Source organism: Triticum dicoccoides, chromosome 2B (genome assembly GCF_002162155.2).
Source record: "Triticum dicoccoides isolate Atlit2015 ecotype Zavitan chromosome 2B, WEW_v2.0, whole genome shotgun sequence".
Classification (NCBI taxonomy): Eukaryota; Viridiplantae; Streptophyta; class Magnoliopsida; order Poales; family Poaceae; genus Triticum; species Triticum dicoccoides.
In genome coordinates, this window is record NC_041383.1 from 86,388,240 (window position 1) to 86,395,732 (window position 7,493).

Sequence of the window (7,493 nt, forward strand, 5' to 3'; positions counted from 1 at the left end):
AGGGAGGCGGCGGCGGAGGAATTAGGGATCCCCCCGGTTGCCGCGCGGGGGCGACGTGGGAGGGGAGAGGGGAAAGGGGAAAGGGGAATCACCTCTGCTGTGCCCCGGTTCCAATAATTCGCTCTCACTAACTCCTCCGGCTTCGTACATATCAGACGAGACGCCTTGTCGGTGCATCCCTAACTCAACATCGTTAACTGAAATAGTTGTACGTACTTTGCTAGGATTCCACATCTTTAGAACGGTCTCCTGATGAAAGGGCGGGTTCTTGAATGATAGACAAATGGTTTTGGGGTTATCGGCTTCGACACCTCTAGGGGTCGGCCACAATAACATATATATAACAAGGGGGTACCTCATCGGGCACAGATACAATTGTACAGAGTTTACAATACGTACAAGTCTACAAGTCTAACACCCTCCCTCAATCTTAACCGTGATCTGAAGAATTCAGAAGATTAAGATTGCGACGACATCCCTCAAACTGAGGTAGTGGCAACGGCTTCGTGAAGATATCGGCAAGTTGATCCTTCGATGGGATGAACTTGATCTGAAGCAACTTCTGTGAAACTCGTTCTCTGACAAAGTGATAGTCAACTTCAATGTGTTTCGTTCGGGCATGAAATACCGGATTTGAAGAAAGGTACGTAGCACCGATGTTGTCACACCAAAGAATAGGTGGGTGACGCTGAGAGACTCTCAACTCTCGAAGCAAGGCCTGAACCCAGATAAGTTCAGCGGTGGCATTGGCAACTGCTTTGTATTCAGCTTCAGTACTACTACGAGACACTGTAGCTTGTTCACGAGCACTCCAGGCGATCAAATTAGGACCATAGAACATTGCATATCCCCACGTGGATTGCCTGTCATCTGGGCTACCAGCCCAATCTGCATCAGAAAACGCCGAGAGGCTACCAGAAGGGGCAGACCGAAGATGCAGGCCCAGAGCAGCAGTCACACGAACATAGCGCAGAATGCGCTTCACAGCAGTCCAGTGAGTATCTCGAGGAGCATGAAGAAACTGACACACGTTGTTCACCGCATAAGAGATATCAGGACGAGTAATCGTCAAATACTGTAAGCCACCAACAATACTGCATTACGTTGTAGCCTCATCCGAAGGAAGAAGGGTACCATCAAGTGCAGAGAGTCGATCAGAAGCTGTCATGGGAGTGGTAGCAGGCTTACACTGAAGCATACCAGCACGACGAAGCAAATCCAGAGAGTACTTCTGTTGAGTGAGAGTCAGACCGGCGTCAGAATGAGAGACCTCCAAGCCAAGGAAATAATGAAGCCGACCAAGATCTGTAATGGCAAAATCCCCACTCAAAGCAGAAACAAGACGATCCGCAGCAAGGGCCGATGAGCTGATCAAGATGATGTCATCGACATACACCAACGGGTACATAGTGACCGCAGGGCACTGTAGCATGAACAAGGACGTATCAGCTGTGGAAGGAACAAATCCATGTGCACGGAGAGCAGAAGCTAGGCACGCATGCCAAGCACGTGGCGCCTGTTTAAGACCATAGAGAGCCTTTACCAAGCGACACAAATGTTGTGGACGAGCAGGATCAACAAAACCAGGCGGCTGACGCATATAGACCTCTTCATCAAGAACACCATGCAGAAAAGCTTTCTGAACATCGAGCTCTCGAAGAGACCATCCTCGAGTAACCGCAAGAGACAAGAGCAAGCGAATAGTCGTCGGCTTGATGACAGGACTGAAGGTATCATCATAATCAAGACCTTGATGTTGTTTGAACCCACGAGCAACAAGCTGAGCCTTATACCTTTCAATAGAGCCATCAGCATGTCGCTTAATTTTGAATACCCACTTAGAATCAATAATGTTGACACCACTGCATGGAGGAACAAGATGCCACGTACCATTTTTGAGCAATGCCTGATACTCTTGTTCCATTGCAGATCTCCAGTGAGGAATACCCAGAGCAGCTTGATAATGACGGGGTTCAGCAGAAGGATCAGTTGCAGAATGAGCTATACAGGCCGCGAGCCAGGCGACCGTTCCATCAGTGCATTGAAGCGGTTTAACAATACCACTCTTGCTGCGAGTGTGTGGACGCTGAGCAACCGGAGCAGTTGGCGCAATGGAAGTCACAGGAGCCGTCGATGAAGAGGCCCGCATCTCCTGAGAAGAAGACATGGCGGGTGTTGGTGACCACGACAATGACGGGCTGCCAGGAGACGAGCTAGGAGGCGCGGGCGTCGCCGGATCAGGCGATGTAGGCGAGACCAGCCCGGTCATGGGCGAGGCGAAGACAGGCGACGCGGGGAGGTTCAGCTCCAGCCGAGCCGGGGCCGAGCGCGTAGCGGGCGTGAGCATACCCGACCCTGCATGCCCCATGCAGGGGGGAGATGGCGCGGGATCGACGTGATCCATCAAGCGCGAATCCGCTGCTATCGGAGCCGGATCCAAGCGCCTGATGGGCGCGGATGCAGGGGCAGGCGCGGATGCAGGGGACCCTGCATGCCCCATGCAGGAGGCCGCAGCGGCATGATCCGTCGAAGAAGCCGTCGGAGCAGTGGAGGAGTCCTCTAGGAGAATAAGCCGAGCACCTCTACCAGTTCCTGCACCATGGTTAGACAACAAAAGAGGCGAGTGTGCAGCATCTACAGATTGATCAGGCAATAAAGAAGATGAATGCACGGGTTCAGTAGGTGTGGTGACAGGAGTTGGAAGATTAGAAAAAGGAAAAACATGCTCATCAAAGACAACATCACGCGAAATATACACACGATTTGTTGGAACGTGAAAGCATTTATAACCTTTGTGCAACGGACTGTACCTAAGGAAGACACATTTTTTAGAACGAAACTCAAGCTTACGATTATTGTAAGGACGGCGATGCGGCCAACACGCACAACCGAAGACTCTGAGAAAGGTATAATCAGGAGTCTCATGAAGCAAGAGTTCTAGTGGAGTTTTCATGCCAAGGAGTTGCGACGGAAGTCTGTTTATGAGAAAACAGGCAGTAGTGAAAGCATCACTCAAAAAACGAAAAGGAACAGAGGCATGGGCTAGTAAAGTTAAGCCGGTCTCAACAAGATGATGATGCTTAAGTTCAGCTGAACCATTCTGCTGATGTGTATGAGGACAAGACACACGATGCGAAATCCCAAGTTTGTCGAAGAAGGTATTTAGATTGCGGTACTCGCCCCCCAATCTGATTGAACATGAATAATTTTGTGTTGTAGGAGACGCTCAACATGTGCTTGGAATTTAAGAAAAACATCGAACACATCAGACTTATGTTTAAGAAGATAAATCCAGGTAAAACGACTATAAGCATCAATAAAACTGACATAGTACTCATGACCACTAACAGACATCTGAGCAGGACCCCAAACATCTGAAAACACAAGCTCAAGAGGAGTTTTGACTACATGACTAGAAACAGAAAAAGGTAACTGATGACTCTTTCCCTGCTGACAAGCATCACAAACTGAGACATCTTTATTACTAGACACTGACAGTAACTCATGGCGGTGAAGAATATGTCGAACAATGGGTGTAGCTAGATGGCCAAGACGAGAGTGCCATTGCGAGGGAGACACTCGAACAACACTGAAGACTTGAGGGACGGCTGGAAAAACAGATCGTGGCACATCAAGAGCATATAGTCCATGACGAAGGCGCCCTCTAAGAAGTACGTCCCGTGTAGCCCGGTCCTTGATAAAAAGATGAAACGGGTGAAACTCACAAAACACAGTATTGTCATAAGTAAGTTTAGGTACGGAGAGTAAGTTACAGGCAACAGTGGAAACTCAAAGAACATTCTTAAGACGCAACTGCCGAGATGTATGTGTGAGGAGAGATGCCTGACCAACATGAGAGATGTGCATACCTGCCCCATTGGCTGTGTGAACCTTGTCAGGACCATGGTAGGCCTCCCGAATAGCAAGCTTGTCCAGTTCATTGGTCACGTGCTCTGTGGCGCCAGTGTCCATGTACCAGGTGGGATCAACATTATAAGACTGAGTCTTTCCTTGATGCTGTGTCATGTTGACTTGACGCTCATTACCCTTGCCGTTGTTGCCAAGACCCAGAAACTCAGGCTGAAAACGACGGTGACATCGAGAGGCAACGTGGCGAGGAATTCCACACAACTGACAAGGGTCAACAGCTCCACAAGCGGCACAACAGGCACATGGGCGCCCGTTCTCGACGACGATGGTGGGACGTGATTGGGAAGGTGAAGCAGGAGGAGCGCCACCCTTGCCTCCCGTAGGAGGAGTCGAAGCAGCCGTAGGAGCAGCAGAACGGGCACCAGGACGCCCCTTCCCACCACGAACAACAGTGTTGACGGAGGGAGCCTCATCCGGATGATGACTGGCAAGGCGTTGCTCCGTTGAGAGGAGGCGCTGAAAAAGTTCCTGCGGCTTGATCGGAACCTTGCGTTCCTGGATCACCTCCACAAGAGAGTCATACTCGGCATCGAGACCTTGGAGGACATATGTGGTAAACTCCGTGTCACGAAGTGGCTCGCTGATGGAGGCAAGCTGATCGGCGAGGCGTTTGATCTTGTTGAAGAAAACAATGACAGAGTGGTGATCTTTGCGAGTCTCATTGAGCTGTGTCCGAAGAGCCATGTGCTGAGATGAGGATTGTGCGGAGAAACTAGACTCCAACGCATCCCATACCTCATGAGACGTAGTAGCAAATAAAACCAAGCTAGCGACGCCCTCGGTGAGGGAGGACTGAATCGCCAAAAGAATCGCTTGATCTTGAGCAATCCATGGCTGGTACATATGATGATCCGGCGAGGGACATGGCAGAGTACCATCAACAAAACCCTCCAAGTAGTGACTACGGAGGAGCGGAAGAATCTGTGCGCGCCAAAACAGATAGTTGTCCATCTTCAGTTTCACCGGCAGAAGATTGCTGAAGTAGAACGGTGGAGTCGATATGACATCAAGGGCGAAGTCATAGGGCGGCACAGAAGCCGCACCGGAGGAGACGATATCCATCGCGGATGAGGGCTGCGGCGCAACCGGAGGCGCCTGTGGTGGCGCACCGTGAGTTGCAGGCCGCGGGAACCCCGCGTAGCTAGGGCCATAACCGGCACCAGGAGGTGCACCATAGCCGGCGCCATGACCAGCGTAGGGGGCGCTGTAGGGGGCGCCGTAGAGGGCACCGTAGGGGGCGCCATAAAAAGCACCGTAGGCGGCGGGGTCGTACGCATATGGCGGCGGTGACGCGTAGGGTGCCAGCGCGCCGTAGTTGGGGCGTAGAGCCGGCGAGCCGGGAGGAGCCGAGGACGGCGCCCCAGAAAACAGGGGTCCTGTCGATCTTCCTCCTTGGAGAAGGTTGGACAGGAACGGCGGGGCGAAGACAGACGCGCCCGTCCCGATCGGATCGGTGAGCGACACAGGGGCCGAATAGGGTTCGGCGAGCAAGGTGGTGGCGGCGGACATAGTCGCCGCGCCGGAGAGGGCAGCGAGGGTGGCCGCGCCGGAGAGGGTAGCGGCGGCGGCAGCCTCGGAGGAAGCAGCGGAAGACGACATGGCTAGGTCAGGATCGCTAGATCGCATCTGTTACCATGATAGACAAAGGGTTTTGGGGTTATGGGCTTCGACACCTCTAAGGGTCGGCCACAATAACATATATATAACAAGGGGTATCTCATCGGGTACAGATACAATTATACAGAGTTTACAATACGTACAAGTCTACAAGTCTAACATTGAAGAGGCAGGGCAGCGTGTGGTCAGGGGAGGCGCACCAGTTAGTTGGCTGTTGTACGAGCAGTTGCCCATGGGCACGCCCTGAAGCCAGTAGACGCCCATGGGGGTCATCAAACCACAACTCGTCGCCGCCGGCCGCCGCGCGCCATGGACACCTGCCGCGCGTCCTGAGGAACAAGAATTCGTTGCACTGCTGCATGATCGCGATGATGCCCGTGCCGGCGAAGTTGCCGCCGATGGAGTGCGAAGGACCCGCGTAGGAGGCCTTGGCGAGCGCCACGCGGTCGCCGTGGTCGGCGCGCACATACTCCACGATGTTGAAAAGGTCCACCTTCACGCGGGTCACCCCGGCGCCGGGCAAGGTAGGACTGCATGCATGGCTTCATAGAGCTTGCGGTGCGGCAGCACGAGCCGATCGATACCGCCGGGAAGCAGCTAGATGACGAGGAGGACGGCCGGACGCTGGCCGACTACGGCATCGGCAAGGAGTCGACGCTGCACCACGTGCTCGGCCTCCGCGGCGGCTTCCGGCAACGAAGCTGGTACCCCCACATCAACCCCACCCTCCTAGCGCTCGCGCTCCGCTACAACGAGAACAAGATGATCTGCCGCAAGTACGTACATATATACATACATACTACACAGACACGCCTATAGGTGCTTGATTTTTTTCATCTCTCCGCCCTAATTAAGTTTTCTCCGGCCGCATCCCATTGATTCATATACAGGTGCTATGGACGCCTTTCTCCGGGGCTACCAACTGCCGCAAAAAGAAGTGCGGCCACACCAATGACGTATGTACTTTTCTCTCCTCATATTAGCTAGTAGTACTAGTTTTTGTTGCCAATAACGTCCTACCTCCTAACATATTCTTTTTCTTCTTCAGCTAAGGCCGAAGAAACGTTTCGATGGTAGAGCAGGTTTACGAGGGAAATAGTGACATCCATATGATGTACCTCCTACCACAAGGCGACCATAAGGACCGGTTATATTATATATGCTTCCCTCTGCACCCACAAGTGTGCAGCATTTCCTGCTTTGCTTGACATACATATATTCTTGAAGCACCTCGTGCGCTTTGCCTCATATAATGCCTATGTACAATAATTGCACTCTTTTTTTTGTAATATATCTAGCATTCCGAGGACATTGCCATAATGTATTTTTGTTGTTTATTCTACTCAACATGACTTTTCAAATTCTGATGCATCCCCTACTTGTCACATACTCCAACTTTCGATGGTGCCTGCCGTAGAATTTCCGGTGGTTGTTGTAGGGTTGTCGTGCATGGGTCGCAGCAACCCCATGATGGATGGCTGGTGCAAAGTTGGTTGTAGCAAAACTCATTGTCAGTTGTAACAAGATGTGATGCCGGTATGCGACGCCGATTATAGCAAAACATGATGCCGGTTGTGGCAGGTGTGCCGCCAGTTGTAGCAAAAAGTTGACATCGGCTTGTGCGTTGTAGCAAAAAGTTGACGTCGGCTTGTGCGTTGTAGCAAAATGTGGCGCTGATTGTAGCAGGATGCCACACCAATTGTAGCATAGTATGGTGCCACTCGAGTAGTGCCACCATCCTCGCCCCATGTTGCATTTCTGCTCACCATCGGTGACAGCTCCCGGTCCGGGTAGTCACAATACTGCGCACCACCGGTCTTAGGATCATGCGACCCCAGTTTGACAGCGCCCGAACGATGGTGTTGGCCGTGACATTGTCGACAACGACTTCGGGTTGCAAGCCGTTGTGCAAGTAAGTAGAGGACCACGACTTCGGGTCGCAAGCC

General features: G+C 52.1%; 1 pseudogene; it reads left to right on the forward strand.

Moving 5' to 3' along the window:
- Positions 1–6,081: 6,081 nt before the first annotated feature.
- Positions 6,082–6,646, forward strand: LOC119360545 (annotated as a pseudogene).
- Positions 6,647–7,493: the final 847 nt, after the last annotated feature.